This window comes from Manduca sexta, chromosome 28 (genome assembly GCF_014839805.1).
Source record: "Manduca sexta isolate Smith_Timp_Sample1 chromosome 28, JHU_Msex_v1.0, whole genome shotgun sequence".
Classification (NCBI taxonomy): Eukaryota; Metazoa; Arthropoda; class Insecta; order Lepidoptera; family Sphingidae; genus Manduca; species Manduca sexta.
The window spans coordinates 6,861,724-6,878,663 of record NC_051142.1 but is presented as its reverse complement, the minus strand read 5'-3'; the positions used below and the strand labels follow the sequence as shown (position 1 = coordinate 6,878,663).

The following is a 16,940-nucleotide window of genomic DNA, read 5'->3' as shown; positions in this document are numbered from 1 at the left end:
CTTTAAACGATGAGGCCAGTTATCAATAGAAGCACGCACTCTTTCCATGGGAAAATTCTTCACTGCCAATCGTATAGATTGTTTTAGGGACTCAAATTATCATGGCGTTTAGAGCAAGCTGTACTCTCTAAAACTGACCACAAATCATAATCCAGCGGATTAAGATCGGGACTAGACGACGGCCAGTCTTCAGCTCTGATGAAGTCCGAAACGTTCGATTCCAACCAAGACTGCGTGGACCGAGCTTTATGACCCGGCGCCGAGTCTTGCTGGAAGGACCATACTTGGTTATTGAACATGGTGATGTTAAGGGGCTTAACTACCTTCTCAAGAATGGTATCTTGATACACTTGTGCCGATGTTTTGATACCTTTTTCACAAAAATATGGCTCAGTCACTCCTTCATAGCTAACACCCCACCAAACCATCACTGAAGTCGGATAATGTCCACGTTGCACTCTGTCGACTAATTGGGAAGCTTCCTTAGAGCTTTGAGCATAAATACGGTCATTTTGTTTGTTAAAATGTTGCTCAATTGTAAAAATTTTCTCATCCGTAAACAAAATTTTTCTGTGACCTCCCTTTGCGTACCGCTTCAGTAGTTGTTTCGATTTTACCACCCTATTCTTCTTTAAATTATCAGTTAAGAAATGGCCAGTGCGTCTCTTATAGGCTGCAAGTCCTAAGTTATCTTTTAAAATACGCGACATGGTTCTAGGTGCTATCTTCATTTCCCGAGATAAAATCTTTTGCTTTCGGACAGGATTTCTTCGAATTCTTTCCCTTACTGCTTTGACCACCTTTTTCGTACGAACACTACGTGGACGGCCAGATCTTTTCTGTCACAAACAGAGGAGGTCTCATTGTACCTATTAATAGCCCGGTACACAAACATTTTACTAATACCAAGTGTATGGAGAGTTTTAAAAATTGCATTTGGCTCCATACCTACTTTGTGTAATGCTATCACAGCGATTCGGTTCTCTTTATCACCCCACACCATTTTAATATCGCAAAATATTTTACAATGTATTGGCGCCAAAATGAGAAAACACAATGAACAATCGTATAAAAATGACAGATTCGAAATTCAAATGTAATATTTTTTTATAATTAAGTGTAACAGTATTTATGGCCAGACTAAGTATACATCTTTGAACTTTTCTTGATGAATACGATCATGAATCTTAAGATCCCACAATGAAGTGACGGACATGGCCGATTAAGAAGTGGAATTCCTTCAGCCTAATTATTTGTCTAGCTACACTTGACCAATCTTGAAGGATTTTCTTTATTCTCCTGATACTTATGCTGAATACCTCAATTTTATTTGAAAATTAACCAGTTAGCTTCAATCTCGGCAATTATCTCAAAATGCTATTTTAAATTAATGGAATGCGAAAATAACCCCCGCGAGGAAATTAAAAAGAGGTTCAACTGCAGTGTCTTCCGCAAATAAATGAGCTTTGCTTTCAAGTGGCGTTTATTGCCTTATCTTAAGAAGAATGATAGCATTATACCTCGAAAAAATCGTGTCTTTGAACCTTGGCAAGACAACTTGGACCATCGCCAACGATATTGCATGTAGTTGGAGCCTACGAAAACTCGCAAAGAGATTTTAACTTGGACAATTTTTCAAATTTGTAATTCGTACAATTATAAAAGCTGGCAAAACTCATGCCCTATGGCCTTATCTGTTATAGACTCATGAGGTTGTAAATTTATAGATTATTCTGGGTTATTGCAAGAGGGCGTAATCTGAAGCGCTGGTCGGACCATGTTGCCAACTCCCTAAATATGCCAATGAGCGTTGCAGTGCACCAAGCCGAAGATCGCGCCTCATGGAGAAGATTGCTGAATGACCTTAGACGGGATCACGGTCCTCAGTAATGAAGGGCCGACTAATGAGAGAGAGAGCAATGGTTAATTTAGGTACGATGATTAGTAATATTTTAGATAATATGAGAGTGGGTCAAAAAGTGGGAAGAACATCGCAAAAGGTACTTCCATTATAAGATTTATATACTTACACAGACCAGAGCAAATTGTAGCAAAGATGAGGATGCTCAAGGTTGTCGAAGTGGAAGAATCGTAGTACGAGGGCAGACCTTGGCAATAAGCCGGGACGACGTCAGGCAGACAGAAAGAATTACATCAATAGCAAATCACGTCGAGTTCGAATCATTAAACCAGTTAACTCACTTATAAATTTTTGATTAACTTCTCGCAACTTCACCATTGCACACAAATTTTAATCCAAGCTCTGTTTAATTTCGTACTCTAATTACCATTCAGGTAAACGTTCGACGTTGATATTTCATTACGTGTACGGTTTGCTTAATTTTGCCATTTAATTACTATTATGCTAATGTGTTTATTATTAAATCACATACATTATGCCAGTATCATATATTCATATCTTTGTGTAATAAAAATATGGTTTATGTGTTTATTATTGCATCGAGTGCAGCGGATAGACGAATTACCTTGGGCTTTATTTTCTTAATTCATTTAAGTGAACCTTCATGTTTTGATCGAGTTAATATATCAAAGTTATTTAACTGTTTGTATTATATTCATGTAAGTTTGCAAGAGCTCTATATTATAATGATATAAACTAAGGTAATGTATGACTGTAATATGGATACAAGTTAAAATGACTTTTGGTGGTAATGCTGGCCAGCATTAGTTATATGATAAAGAAGTGTGTAAGAAGGCATAGCAGAAATATCTTTATAAGTATTTTTAAAGCAGAGAGACTTCACATAAAGATAGAGGACCAAACCCCGATAACTACAGAAATGGCAGAGTGGTAGCCAATCTGTAAATGGGAATTCTGAAGTTGGACTCATGGACGTCTGGATATAACTAATTGTACAAAACACATAACAGCAAGGCTGCCATTTTGCAACTATGCACTAATCCGGTGGATTAATTGTTTCTATTGATAAAACAATGTGACGTGGGCTACCGCTACAATGCAATTTAATAAAAGTCAAATTAAACCATTGATATAGATCAAAACATTAATGATTTAAAAACATAAATCTGAAATTTGCATACGAATTTGCGCAACCTAAATTCATAGCAGGTACAGCAAAAATATTCCATGGACCGGTTGTACTAAATGCATCTATTGCAACCAGCTTGTGTATGAAGCAATCGATTGCTACGCCACTTTAGCGCGAGTAATAGGTATACGCTAGCTCTCCATACAAATTAACAATGTTAAGAAATATATTTCAAACCTAAGTAGTCTGAGAGTGGGTCGAACCTGTGCATTTAGAGCACTGCATTATACTTGAAAGATCTATGATGCAACGTAGACTTGTATGGAGTGGACTAGCTATATGTCATTGCACAGTTTAGTGACTACAGAGTACTCTGTAACTAATGGTGGGTCCAAAATGTCTACTTACGCGAGATGTGTAGCTAAAGGGTCTTCAGCCCGCATCTACAGGAGCTGACTCAAGAACATAACTCGCTGGAAAGAGCCACTACGGCGGGTTTTTCGCAATGGTACAATGTCATTTATTCGGGTGCTAAATATATCGGTTTTCAACTCTCTACCTAAGTTAATTATTTCAGTTTCATAATAGCTTTATATCGAAGTGTAGGTAACTACTAGCTACATAATATGAACGTTAAATAAATAATATTTACGTTGAATCTTGATGAAACATGTCACCAAGCAAAAGTAAACGCTCGTTCTTTTGCTATCCATGTAGTAAGATAAAGTTTAATAAAATTCGACATTCCATTGGAATTCTCATTCATCAATTTGAACACATCAACCAACCCTCAACTTACATTTAACACGCTAGAATAATGACCACGAATAATTATGTACTTGATCTACATTTTACACATTATTTACGAGTTATTTAGTTTCTTAATATTTGAGACACTCATGATATTGAAGCACTCGATTAATAATCCATTTTCAAATCCATTCTGTAGTTGAAATGCTGTGAACTATGGACATTCCCCATTGTTTTAAGTTGCGATGATTAATAAACCAATGTTCATTTACGAACTTATTAAAACAAAAGAATAGGTTTTGTTTCGGCCGATAATTTAAAAAATACTTTATCATTTACATCTTAAAGTCTGTAAAAAAAAATAAGCCTATATTCTATCGCTCCTTGAACGAACTACATTCCAAATAAAACGGTGCCACACGACACGGGTACTGGTCACGAAAAACTGGCCACTAAAATTTGTGCGCGTGATATAATTAATCATATTCAACTCACAACTCATTCGTTCGATTCCATTCACAGAAAGTGGCTCACGTAACAAAGGAACGGTAACCCAATACGTGACAAGAAATATGATGCAAAAGACTCCCTGTAATATTCTATTGTGGTGGACCCATCTACGCACTAATTGGTTCCGACTGATCCCAAGCCATTCGTGACTTCAGTCGCGTGTCGCGTTCGCGGGGAGAAATCGCGATTCTGTTTCGTTGACGCGGAATCGGCTTTTAGTAACTGAGCAAATTTAAATTACAAAATGTGTATGGATGCAGGAATAATGAATTCCTGGTCGGTCAATACTTTCTTTTTATTTATGTACCATATAATACTCGGTTAATTTAGTGCGGCTTATTCACTTATTCCTGTCAAATATCAATTACTTCTCTGAACATTATAGTATCGAAAATAGAAACGTAAATACTTGCTCTAACCCACCAAGTTTCAGTCAACTACTAACCGCCAATGCACCTCAAACTGATGCAACGTAAACTTATTTCGAAGTTATTACACTGCTTTAATATATATTCACGATTCACCATCGTTTCCTACGACAGACAAAAAAAAATATATTCATCAAATCTAGGTAAAAATAAAGGTAACTACAAAAAAATAGACCTTCATACAGTTGAAAATAGATGCAACTGAGTCAAGATTTTTAGGAAATTCCCACGATTCATAAAATCCGCAACCGGGTCCGCTAGTTGTCTCATAAAAATTCACAACACATAACGTCTGAGCTATTTTTCATGGCACCTGACGTGTAGCGTTATTACCAAGCCTCATAGTCGTGCTAGGTGTATACCGTAGTTTACTCTTTACTTAAGATTTTACTTGGATGAATAGTTACTAACAATATTTGATCTTTGCTGGAGATTGTGCCAATTTGAGAATATTTTATATCAGTATTTTGCATAGTCGTTATATATTTCGTCCGCTTGACTAACGTAAATCGGTTAAGGTAAACGTATTTCCATTCCAAAACACGATAATTGCTAACTTATTTAATGTAAACATATTGATCGGTTAATAATATACATAAATCAAATTTAAGTTGCCTTACTGGTAGTTTGCAAGTGATTTTATAAATTATACCTAGATCTTATTTTAGGTTTAAAACTTCTTAGTGTTGCATGTTGAAATAAATCATTGGAATGGCAGTAAGAAAATTAGTTATTGATTTTGTAATTAGAACAATCTTGACATTCATTATAAAGATAAAGAATATTTTTTATTTATCTACAGTCTACATTTAGTAGACTTACTATACATATATAAAAATGAGCAATTCGTAAAGCGAACTGGTCCCAGCACTAACTAAAATTTCAGATCACTCTCGAAATGCCCAACTCTAAATATATGGTTTCATAACAATTTTGGAATTCTGCCAATAGAGATCGGTAAACGGAATATTCTAAAATTAGTAACATTTTTCGCATATGTGCATTTAGTTTGATAGCACTTGCTCAAAGTGAGCTAGTTAGATGAAAGTAAATTCGAAAGTAATTCCAATTAAACAATAAACGGTCATCAACTTTGAAATCGACCTTTATCCGGCAAAATAGACGAAAATTAATAGTAGACTGTGAACTAATTTGCAATTAAGAATTGAGTAGTAGGTATCGAGGTTGACAATTTCCGTTTTGAATTTTGATCAAGCACAAATACTTATATCGAAAGATAAAATAAACGGTGTTTGCTTTGTAAATAATTTCATTATGCTACGCACCCGTCACTTAAAGGTGTTTCCACTTATTGTGAACTATATTATAACAAGTCAGTTTTTTTTAAATGAGTTTGGATCTAATTATACATATAAAGTTATACAACTATGTGTTATAATATGTATCATAATAAAAAAACAAAACAACAACCTTTTTTTAAGGTCCCGCATAAAAACCTTTGATTTTTTATCAGCGATGTGTCAGAGATTTACACTAGATATCTTACGGAAAGGGATATCCGGAAATAAGGTATGTGTTCTTATTTCTCTGTTACAAATTGATCAAAGCATCGCCATCACCGATCTGCGCCGATTTACTCAAAACACTGTTCTCTGAGCTCAATGCTTTGATTCAGTTCTATGTAGTTCCATGCATTTGTCTCACGCAAATACCAGTTACATCTGCTCTAGTGATATGCTATTTACCTCTTGCTATTTCGTTTGGTAATGCTATTTTCACTAAAAAACCGTTTAAACTATTATTTTTAAAATATATTTCTACCGCAGAAATGTGTTAAGATATTTTTGTACATTTTATTCAACCACCGAAAGAATAAATACAAAATGCTGTGCCAAGTTCTGGGCCAATCCGAAACTTAGTTTATTCCAATTTCAATTTAGCACAATACATTAGTTTTGTGTATTTGCTCTTCGTACTTCTCTATTACGGGTTTACTGTATATTGTGCAATATTTTAGATAAATACAGTCTGGAGGAATATTATTAAATACAAAAGGTTAATGAAACAGGAATCTATACAAACCTATTTGCGGAAGTAATACAAATGGTTGCTAAGGAACACAAGGGTCTCACCAAGAACTCTTACAAATAGTTTTAAAGAAGACCTATTAAGAAAGTCTTGCGAAACTAAATTAAATTAATCCCGGTCCATAGTAACATGAAATATCCACTTATCCGGGACACTTTGAGAGAAACGCACTTTAAAATTGGATGGGCGTATTATTTTTGTGGTTTTACTTTGTTTCCACTTTCCTCCGTAAAATACTTACAATGTGCATTACGCACTTTAGTACCTCATAAATTAGATGAACACGCGATATCGCGAAAAAATACGAATAACGGCTTTAATCTAAAAGGCAACCGTAATTAAGAAATAAGCCGTAGGGTAGTAACCCAAGAATGTAAAGAATATTAAGATAGCTCGAAGAAAGATTTTTCGTAGCTTTTTTATGTAAGGCTTTATTAAACTCGATATGCGACTAATTAAATTCGTATAAAACCCAATACCTCAATTAAAGCAATATATCAAATTGTTAATCATTATAATACATAGTTTACCACCTTCACGGATTTTAAATATAACAAAACATGTTGTTTATAGTATAAAAATATCTCCACTTTTTATTTTGTTCTCTCGAGCAGCAAGTCATTTATAAATCCCATCGCGTACTGACGAGTCACCACTCACAAACTTTTTCTCTTCAAAGCCGCACCGCGCGTGATTTCTTTACTCGATCGCGAAACCTTTATATAACCAAAACTCTTGTTAATCCGTGTGCATTGAACAAAGGCGGATACCAAACGACCTCGGATCAGATGATATGACTCATCCTAGTAAGTTCTGCAAGCAAAACAGTTCTGCCCACACCGTCTCCCTCAATGTCAATCCGAACATTAGCGTATGAGTGTAACCGTAAATTTTTATCTTATTTTAAAATCCGGTTTTGGGCTACGTGTGTCACATGTAATGTTTGGAATAGGCACGTAAAACCCATAACCATTTAGATTATGAAGCAATAACCAACATCTGTGGAATTCGCACATTTCGTTGCAATTTATTTTGGCTTTGGCGTGATTGCTGTTGTGACCAAAACGTATCGCTAGGGTATTTGTAACCCAACTACAAGCAGTGTTCTGTAGCCGTATGTATGTAACGGATTTGAATAGATTATTTCATCCACGAGGACGCGCCCACTGCTATCTCTAATCGCTTTCAGTGTGCGTGAGCAGCATACGTGCACACGCACACTACGTTGGATAGCGTAGAGGAAAGTTCTTGGATCTGTCCCCTTACCCCGCGACACCCCACAAGACCCCCGCTCAAAAGGCGGTGCGCGTCTTTGTGAATGAAACGTATACTTAAAAGGATAAAATCGTTTTTAAATTATTATTTTTGTAAACGATATGCTTTTTTATGTGTCTGTCCGATATATTTATAAACGCTGTGATGAAACTTTTCATTCTGTGTTTCAATATGCAAGGGTTTTGAATAGCCATCTAGTATTATTTTGTTTTTACGTTGCTGGTATTCATGATCGGTGCGATTTACTATGAGAAGAGCGAGTTACTATCTCTCGCCTATCTCGGGCCGTAGCCTCTTGGCTTCGTAAAAATGAATATGCAAACAATAGACTATCGCTAAGATATGTCTGATGTACTGATATAGGTATGACCTATACACACTTTTTGTTTTCTGTAAGCGTAAACGATTTTACAAAATACACTACTTATAAAAGGCGTCACAGTTATTATTTGTCCTCATAACATAATATCATACATATTTTCCTTTAAGTGTAATGTTCTTAAAATACTCGTATGATATTCTCATAATATCACATACCACACAACGGGCCTTCAGTATTTTTAGGCTAACATCACACAACCTTTATAAACACAATTTTGTCTTGACCGGGGCGAACCCTCATACATATATATAGGTCGTCAACCTCTATGCAGTATGTGTCTGCCATTATAAACGGCACATATTGGATGTTATGATCATTTTAAGAGGTTCAATGTTTTCATATTATACAGGTATAAAAAATATATTATGGGCGTCGACTAAAAACCGAATGAGACAGACAGCATAAGAAAAACAACACAACAAAAATCTAAACTTCAAATGATAAAACTACGATTCAAGAATCTAATCCACAAAAAAGAAAACGACACGAAAACATCGCTAATTTATTTTAATTGCGCTCAAATAAAAAATATCCAAGATCGAGTTTAAAACCCATTATCACAAAAACATGAGACAGCAAGTGGTTGCGTCGAGCCGGATCTAGAAAACCAATAACGTGTCATTAAAGAAAAAATGGTTTTGTATCAATTTATTGGATATTTGTGCCATTACTGGCTCGAACTCCCGTCATTTATTATAGTGTACATTAAAAAAATATGATTCAAGCCACTTTTTATATCGTGCAATCAGTAAGAACTTCACTACAATAAAGTTATATATATATATATATATATCTTTAAGGTTATAATTGTCGGACGCAATTAAGAAATAAATAGGTTGCTTATAGAATTAAAAGAATAACATCTTTACAATTTACTTTACACCTTATTTGAAAGTGGGAGAATATTAAAATTGATAGTAAGCAACGTCATAACAATACATCGACACTGTTTATCCACTGAAAATACTTAGACCCCTCTTAAATATTCCTTTGCGTTTTATCGACATCTCGATTACTATTTGTCACAGTATATTTCCGTACCTTAAAGAGCGCACTCTCATACTTCTGAGGTACTCAACTTGTTTACAATCACTACGACAAGACATAACTTGACATTTATGTTCCCAGATACGCCACAAACTGACGTCGCGTATTTAGGAACATTAAAAGCGCTAATGAACAGATAGTATTTATTAAATTACTGAGGGCAGTTCTTGATTCCACTTTACGCAGTCGGCAGGTTTTGGTTGCAATCTCGTAATGTAGACTTAATACAGGCAACTACATGACAAATAATTTTCTGCGCTCAATTAAATCAACTGCGAGCGTGCAGTCTGATTCGGTCTGATAACAGCTTTATAGATCAATGCTTTGTTCCCAAATGGTACAACTTAAGCTACAATATACGATTTATTTTCGAGTGATATTACTGAAATGTTGGAAACATAAAAATATGCTCACGCTTTCGCCGCGTTTCAAGCCTTTCCCGCTAAAAAAAGTCTCCTTATCACTGTGTCGTTCCATTGCGCCATCTGTACGACGGTAGAGCCATCTATTCAAATATCAGATAAAAATCAATTATTTCCTACGATTAACCGAGATAAACTGTACGTAGCCCACGAGTTAATCCAGAACATGCTAATTTTCATCCAAATCCGTTCAGCTGTTTCTAAGTTTACCTACTCAAACATTCAAACATATTAGATATTTTTGCGTTTATAATATCTATACTATTATACTATTATTTCTAAAGCTGAAGAGTTTGTTTGTTTGTTTGTTTGTTTGTTTGTTTGAACGCGCTAATCTCAGGAACTACCGGTCCAAACCGAAAAATTCTTTTTACGTTGGATAGCCCTTTGTTCGTGGAGTGCTATAGGCTATATATCATCACGCTATACCCAATAGGAGCGGGGCAGTAATGGCTAATCTCAGGAACTACCGGTCCAAACTGAAAAATTCTTTTTGCGTTGGATAGCCCTTTCTTCGTGGAGTGCTATAGGCTATATATCATCACGCTATACCCAATAGGAGCGGGGCAGTAATGGCTAATCTCAGGAACTACCGGTCCAAACTGAAAAAATATTTTTGCGTTGGATAGCCCTTTGTTCGTGGAGTGCTATAGGCTATATATCATCACGCTATACCCAATAGGAGCGGAGCAGTAATGGCTAATCTCAGGAACTACCGGTCCAAACTGAAAAATTCTTTTTGCGTTGGGTAGCTCTTTATTCGTGAAATGCTATAGAGTATATATCATCACGCTATACCCAATAGGAGCGGAGCAGTAATGGCTAATCTCAGGAACTACCGGTCCAAACTGAAAAACTCTTTTTGCGTTGGATAGCCCTTTGTTCGTGGAGTGCTATGGGCTATATATCATCACGCTATACCCAATAGGAGCGGAGCAGTAATGGATAATCTCAGGAACTACCGGTCCAAACTGAAAAATTATTTTTGCGTTGGATAGCTCTTTGTTCGTGAAGTGTTATAGGGTATATATCATCACGCTATACCCAATAGGAGCGGAGCAGTAATGGCTAATCTCAGGAACTACCGGTCCAAACTGAAAAATTATTTTTGCGTTGGATAGCCCTTTGTTCGTGGAGTGCTATAGGCTATATATCATCACGCTATGACCAATAGGAGCGGAGCAGTAAAGAAACATGTTGCAAATACGGGGAAAATTATTAGTTTTGAGAGCTTGCGTTGCCTGCGCTGCGTAAACGGTTAAAGTTATGCAACAATGATGTATGACGGGATCGTTCCTCTTAAAAAGTTCTAAAAAATATATTATAAAACAAAGTCCCCCGCTGCGTCTGTCTGCCTGAACGTGTTAAACTCAAAAACTACCCAACATATTAAGATGAAATTTGGTATGGAGACAGTTTGAGACCCTGGGAAGAACATAGGCTCCCGGGAAACTATTACTTTTATAACGGAAAACTTTAGCCTGAAAACTTTATAACGCGGGCGGAGCGGCGGGCAAAAGCTAGTTATATATAAAAGAAAGAGGAGAATAAACGCCTATTTTTCTGTAAGTTACAGTACGAGGTGTTTATATTAACCACGTCGGTGTAAGCCGAGTAGTCGAGAAGGTCGAAAACAGTGAAAAGTAAGATGTGTGGGAACCGCCCTACCTACCCCTAAAATAGGAAGATGACAAGATGCTGTAACATAATTATTGTATTTATTTAAGCAATGACTTAGTTTTTTATTCACTGATCATAGTTTCATTTAATTCAATTATATAAAATATAACAAAAAGATTAATTGAAGTTCATTGTGATATCAATATACAATAATACAAATGCTAACATACCAAAAAATAAGATAATTTTTAATTAATGAAAAATAAATTTATATTTATTAAAACTAGTCTACGCATATTTATTGACGCATATTCTTTACTATGTGAGAGAGTCGGTCTATGCCACTCCATAGCCAGTTTTATGTATGACAAGGATGTCCTTGTCATACATAAAACTGGCTATGCATGTGCATTGGCTACCTTAACTGGGGCTATAACACACCTCAAGGAAAACAGTGATATTGCATTTTGTATAATTAGTGAGAAAACGCATGTAACCTTTTCTTATAAGTCCGCAACATTAGATGCCTGGATACATTGCTTGCATTCTACACGCCTGCCTTCGCTTCGAGGATATTATCTTAAAGAAATTTTATGTTATTAATTAATATTAAAATAAATGTTTGACAAAATGTTTTCATAGTAATCTTATAAAAGGAGTTAACTTTAGGAAAACCTTCAAGTAGCAAAAGACACTTTTAATATGTTTGCATCCAAGGGCCTTGGCGAACAAACAACATTTATTTATCGGAACATTTGGAAAAACAAGCTTAATTTATAGCCGTGGCGTAACGTAGCGACGTAAAATAACAAGCGGACATGTAGTAAAAAGTTTTAATTAATCCGGAATACATTGAATATTGCTTTTTAAGCTCATTTCAAGATTAAACCCACGCAAAACCACGAACCCTGGGGCAACGTACCGGCGTAAATGTATTACACGATATTAATTTTAATTTGGTATATTTGCGCCTTTAAATATGCTATGTAATTGGTTTTTAAGGTTCTGTTCAAAGGAAGACAATCAGTCCTGAGCGCGGCGTACGTCTGTTCGTCCGGCCCTTACACTTTATCTCCTGAACTGTAATAGTGAACCCATTAAAATTTTAACAAAAATCTTGCTGTTATATTAAATGTAACAAAAACCTAAACGGTAAAAGCGTCGGGCTACAGAACACTTGGTAAGCAATTTCGACTCGAACTTATCCGTTTTTGCAAAAACGGGCGCAGGCGTAAATTCATTTAAATACGGAGCTAGTCCATCAAATTCCTTAATAACAAGGTAAAGGAGTTAGCCTTGAGTTTCTTTTAGGCGGTTTCCATTATACAGAGAGTTGCGGAACGAAGGTTATTGTAACTAAGGTGTGGCTGGTACATCAGATCGCCATGAGGCTGTTAGTCGGCTCGACTCTTGCCTCATCAAATAATTGTCGCTTTCTACATTCACGAATAATCGTGGCCACTTATCTTGAACTTTTATTCCCAACGACTGTAGATTATAATTGATTATCGTGTAATAAACAAGTTAATGTCACGTTCCCTTCCGCGTGTACATAGTTTGGACAAAAAACTGATTTTCCTAAATCAACAACCACGAACACGAATTATTACATTACATATTTTGAAGTTGACTGCCTCGGTGGCGTAGTTGTATTGCATGTCCGGTACAATAGCGCTCTGAGGTCCTGGGTTCGAATCCCGGGTCGGGCAAAGTGATATTTGGGTTTTTCTGCTCAGTATCAGCCCGGAGTCTGGAATTTGTGCCCGATATGGCGATAGGCTCGCCCCCTATCACATCATGGGACGGAACATACTTGGCGAAAAGTGGGTGCCCTAGTTGCGCCTCTGCATACCCCTTCGGGGATAAAATGCGTGATGTTATGTTATGTATATTTTGAAGTTTATTATTATTAAAAATTACTTGCTTTAGACCACGACTGCCCCGCGTGAAGGTATTTTTCCGGGAAGAAAGTCCCGCTACATATTTTGATAACAGTCAAGTCCCAGGGTCTCAAATTATCTTCATACCAAATTTCATAGAAATCGGTTCGGTACTTTTTGAGCTTATCATATTCAGACAGTTGTAACGGGGTATTTGTTTTACAGTATATAATGATAAGTATTCACTATTATTTTGAGTGTATAATGTAACTACAAAAACGGGTCTACAAGCGATAAAACAAAAAGATTCCAGTGAAAAACAACGTTATGAAACAAACAAGTAACATTGTTTTAGAACGTGCTGATCTCATCGAATGAAGACCACGAAATCATGCTTGGATTATCATAAATACACTATAAGTAAACAAACAGAAAAACAACTTAATACATAAAATATTTGGTCAGCTAATTAATAAATTAAATATGGTGTAGTCATGCCAACCGTTTAATATCTAATAAGGGTTTCATGCAATAGAGTATAGACGAACCTAGTTTTGGTTAGAGATAATTGGATCTTAATAGTTGCTAAGTTAATGTAATAGAGCTTAAAGTTGCGAATAATGTCCTAGACACATAGTAATGGCTAATGGAAAACGGGGAGTTTTTGAAGGTGGGTACTATAATACCCACGTGCTAAAACTTGGGTATTTTGGTGTCAAATATAACTGAGACTGCTAAATTTTGTAAGAAGATTTACTGTTTAATATACATTTTGATTCATTCAAAAATATTTTGAACTGCTTTATAATACGATCCTTTACAAATAACATGCATCTAATTACCATTAAGAAAGTAGTTGAAAATATTGGCATATATACTTATTTATAATAAATAATAGCATTAGTAACCAAATAACATACGTCTGCATGAAATGTGAGGGGAAAATGAGGCATCACCACCTAATATATTAAGAGACAAACAAAAATTATACTAATACTCTGCCATAATATTATAAGAAAACAGACACTTACCAACAACAATAGTGACAATCCAATAAAACAGTCAAATAAATCACAACAAAACACAGAAACGAAGCTTAGAGTGAACCACCACGGGTGAGGGTTACAAAACAATATAATAAAATAAAATCACCAGGGTCAACAGGATCGCACAATTCAAACAAAACGCGATTGGCACACCATACACACTGGGGTTACGTGTTCATGTGTTCTGGACTCGTGTGTCGGACACAGTGCTGCAGCGACTCTTACAGACGTTTCATAATCAATGCGTGAGTGTTGTAATATTTACGTAATTTTTTTTCAGCCGATTGGCGCGATGTAGTGTGTCAGCAGCCGAGTGAACCGCTCCCGGTGAACGCACGGGCCGCACTGCTTGCCCATAACGGCAAAAGGTCGTTCGTTACCCACATTCTCTTTCCGCGCAAGCCTTCTCAAGTTAGACAGAAACGGAACATCTGAAGCTCCACGCACGCATTGGTGTGACAGAGATGACAATAATACAGCCTCACAGGAAAACCCGAACTCAAGACTTGATAGTTCTAAGTTAAGACAGTGCTTTGCCTTTGTGAATTATTTGAAAGGTATAGCTCGTTGCACAAGCATTTGTTATGTGTTAACGGAAATAACAAAAACACTAATTGCTCTATGAATGGGTAGGCCATGTCGGAGATAAAGTGTATGGTTGATATTTCTTTTGTTGCATTCCGTAGTTTCAATGCTGGGAATACCTATAAAAGTACAAAGTGGGAAGTTGGCTCCTTGAAGTTAAAGTGTACAGTAAAGCGCAATATTTATTAAAACATGTTCGCATGATAAAGTTCATAAGCTGCTCGACCTTCAAAATGTGTTTATACGAACTATATGTGAGGTATGACTTAAGCGCCGTGCTATGCCACGCTTAGCGATGGCAAATGAGATTCGTGGAAGTGCAACGGTTGGCGTTTCAATTCACACCTTCATTTTACTGTAAATTGTTTTCGAATTTTTGCAGCACTTCCGACATTGCTTTAAATTTCAACAATTTTTTACTATATATAGTTTCTTCATTAACAATATGGACTATTTGTTTTCCCCTCATTCGATTGACATAATAAATTATAATTAAATTACTCAAAATTCATATAGATTAATACACGTTAAACTTGCCAAGTGTATCGTGTTCAAATGTTGTCTGAGTAACTAGACACTGGTGTATGCTCTAATTAAAGATTTATTATATTCCAGGCTGCCGAATAATTTGCTCACATATACAATTTCCCGATTTAATATTTAAGGTAAACAGAAGTTCCCAAATCATTAATTTCGACTAGCGCAGGCTGTGATGTTATAATCCTTGAACCACAACTATGAATTCTCGAAATACGATATAAACGCGTTCAGTTCAGATAAAATAGAATATTTATGAACTTTATTATGGAGTTACAGATAAAGTTATTTTTTTCTAGGATTTTTACTTACAGGTAAAAGTTATTTCGTATTAAAGGTATAATAAATATCTCCTCATTCCATAGAAACTTATCTGCATAAAATTTATCTACTTGAAATAACTAAATTGTACTTGGAATATATATATTTTTTAGTCTTAATTCAAATACTTTTGTTTCATTTAGAGTTCAATTTTCAATCAGATAAAATTTATTCGTAAGATAAAGTAAAACAATTTAAAAAAGATATACATTTATAAAGTTCTAAATTTGTCTTACTTTTATATTATAACTTTTATCTGACAACTGAAAAATCAGCTCTCATGCATTCAAACTCTAAAGCTCCTGTTATTTTTGCTAATTCTTATTCACCCATTCCATAGTGGTTGTGGAGTGGTAGATCTACGCTGCAGCATGAATGGGCGCGCTTGACTGGTTTAGTACCACTGTCTCGCTAAAAAATGTTTTTATTTTATGTGTACGTTTCCGTAAAAACTCTTTTTTAATTTGAACGCGTTTTCATAGTTGAAACTAGTTGAGAATTCTACGCTTTTCAGCATAGCTCTACGTGGTAACATAAATAGTACAATTTTAAGTACTATATAGGCGAGAATGTAAAATTATCGCCTCTTCAAACAAATATGCGAATATTAAGTAACGTCATTATTACAAGCCACCGTACCTGTTTGTTAAACAGTGGCAGAAGTTGTATAATGAACAATTATTACAACAAATCATTAGCAAAACTAGTAGGTCCAGTGCCCGCCAATTTATCGTCATTAAGCCGTGACATCAACTACTAATTTGTGAATTAATTTCAATTATATTTAAAAACTATTTATTTTGCAATTTAGCTATTGTATTTCTGTTAAAGTTTACAATTACATTTGTGTGTAATTTTTTTGTATATGGTATTCCGAAACGCGTTAAATCATTGTGGATAAATAATTTGCGTAACCTTTTTTATATACCTACCCTAAAAGACACATTTATTCAAGAACTAGCTTCCGCCCGCAGCTTCGCCCGCGTGGATTTTGGACTTCAAAAATGGAGCCGATCGTGAACGTTCGAGAATGTTCGTTTTACGAAGCTACTCGCTAGGTGATTCGCTAGCCTCTAG

General features: G+C 35.6%; 1 protein-coding gene across 2 annotated transcripts in view; it reads right to left on the bottom strand.

Annotated features, from left to right (window-relative positions):
• The window catches only part of LOC115441842 (mucin-5AC), a 61,644-nt gene extending 46,863 nt beyond the window's left edge, over window positions 1-14,781 (bottom strand). For both annotated transcript variants that reach the window (XM_030166755.2, XM_030166756.2), the window contains exon 1: window positions 14,406-14,781. The gene's annotated coding sequence lies outside the window, so the exon portion shown is untranslated. The remainder of the gene's footprint in view (window positions 1-14,405) is intronic.
• Between the last annotated feature and the right edge of the window lie 2,159 nt (window positions 14,782-16,940).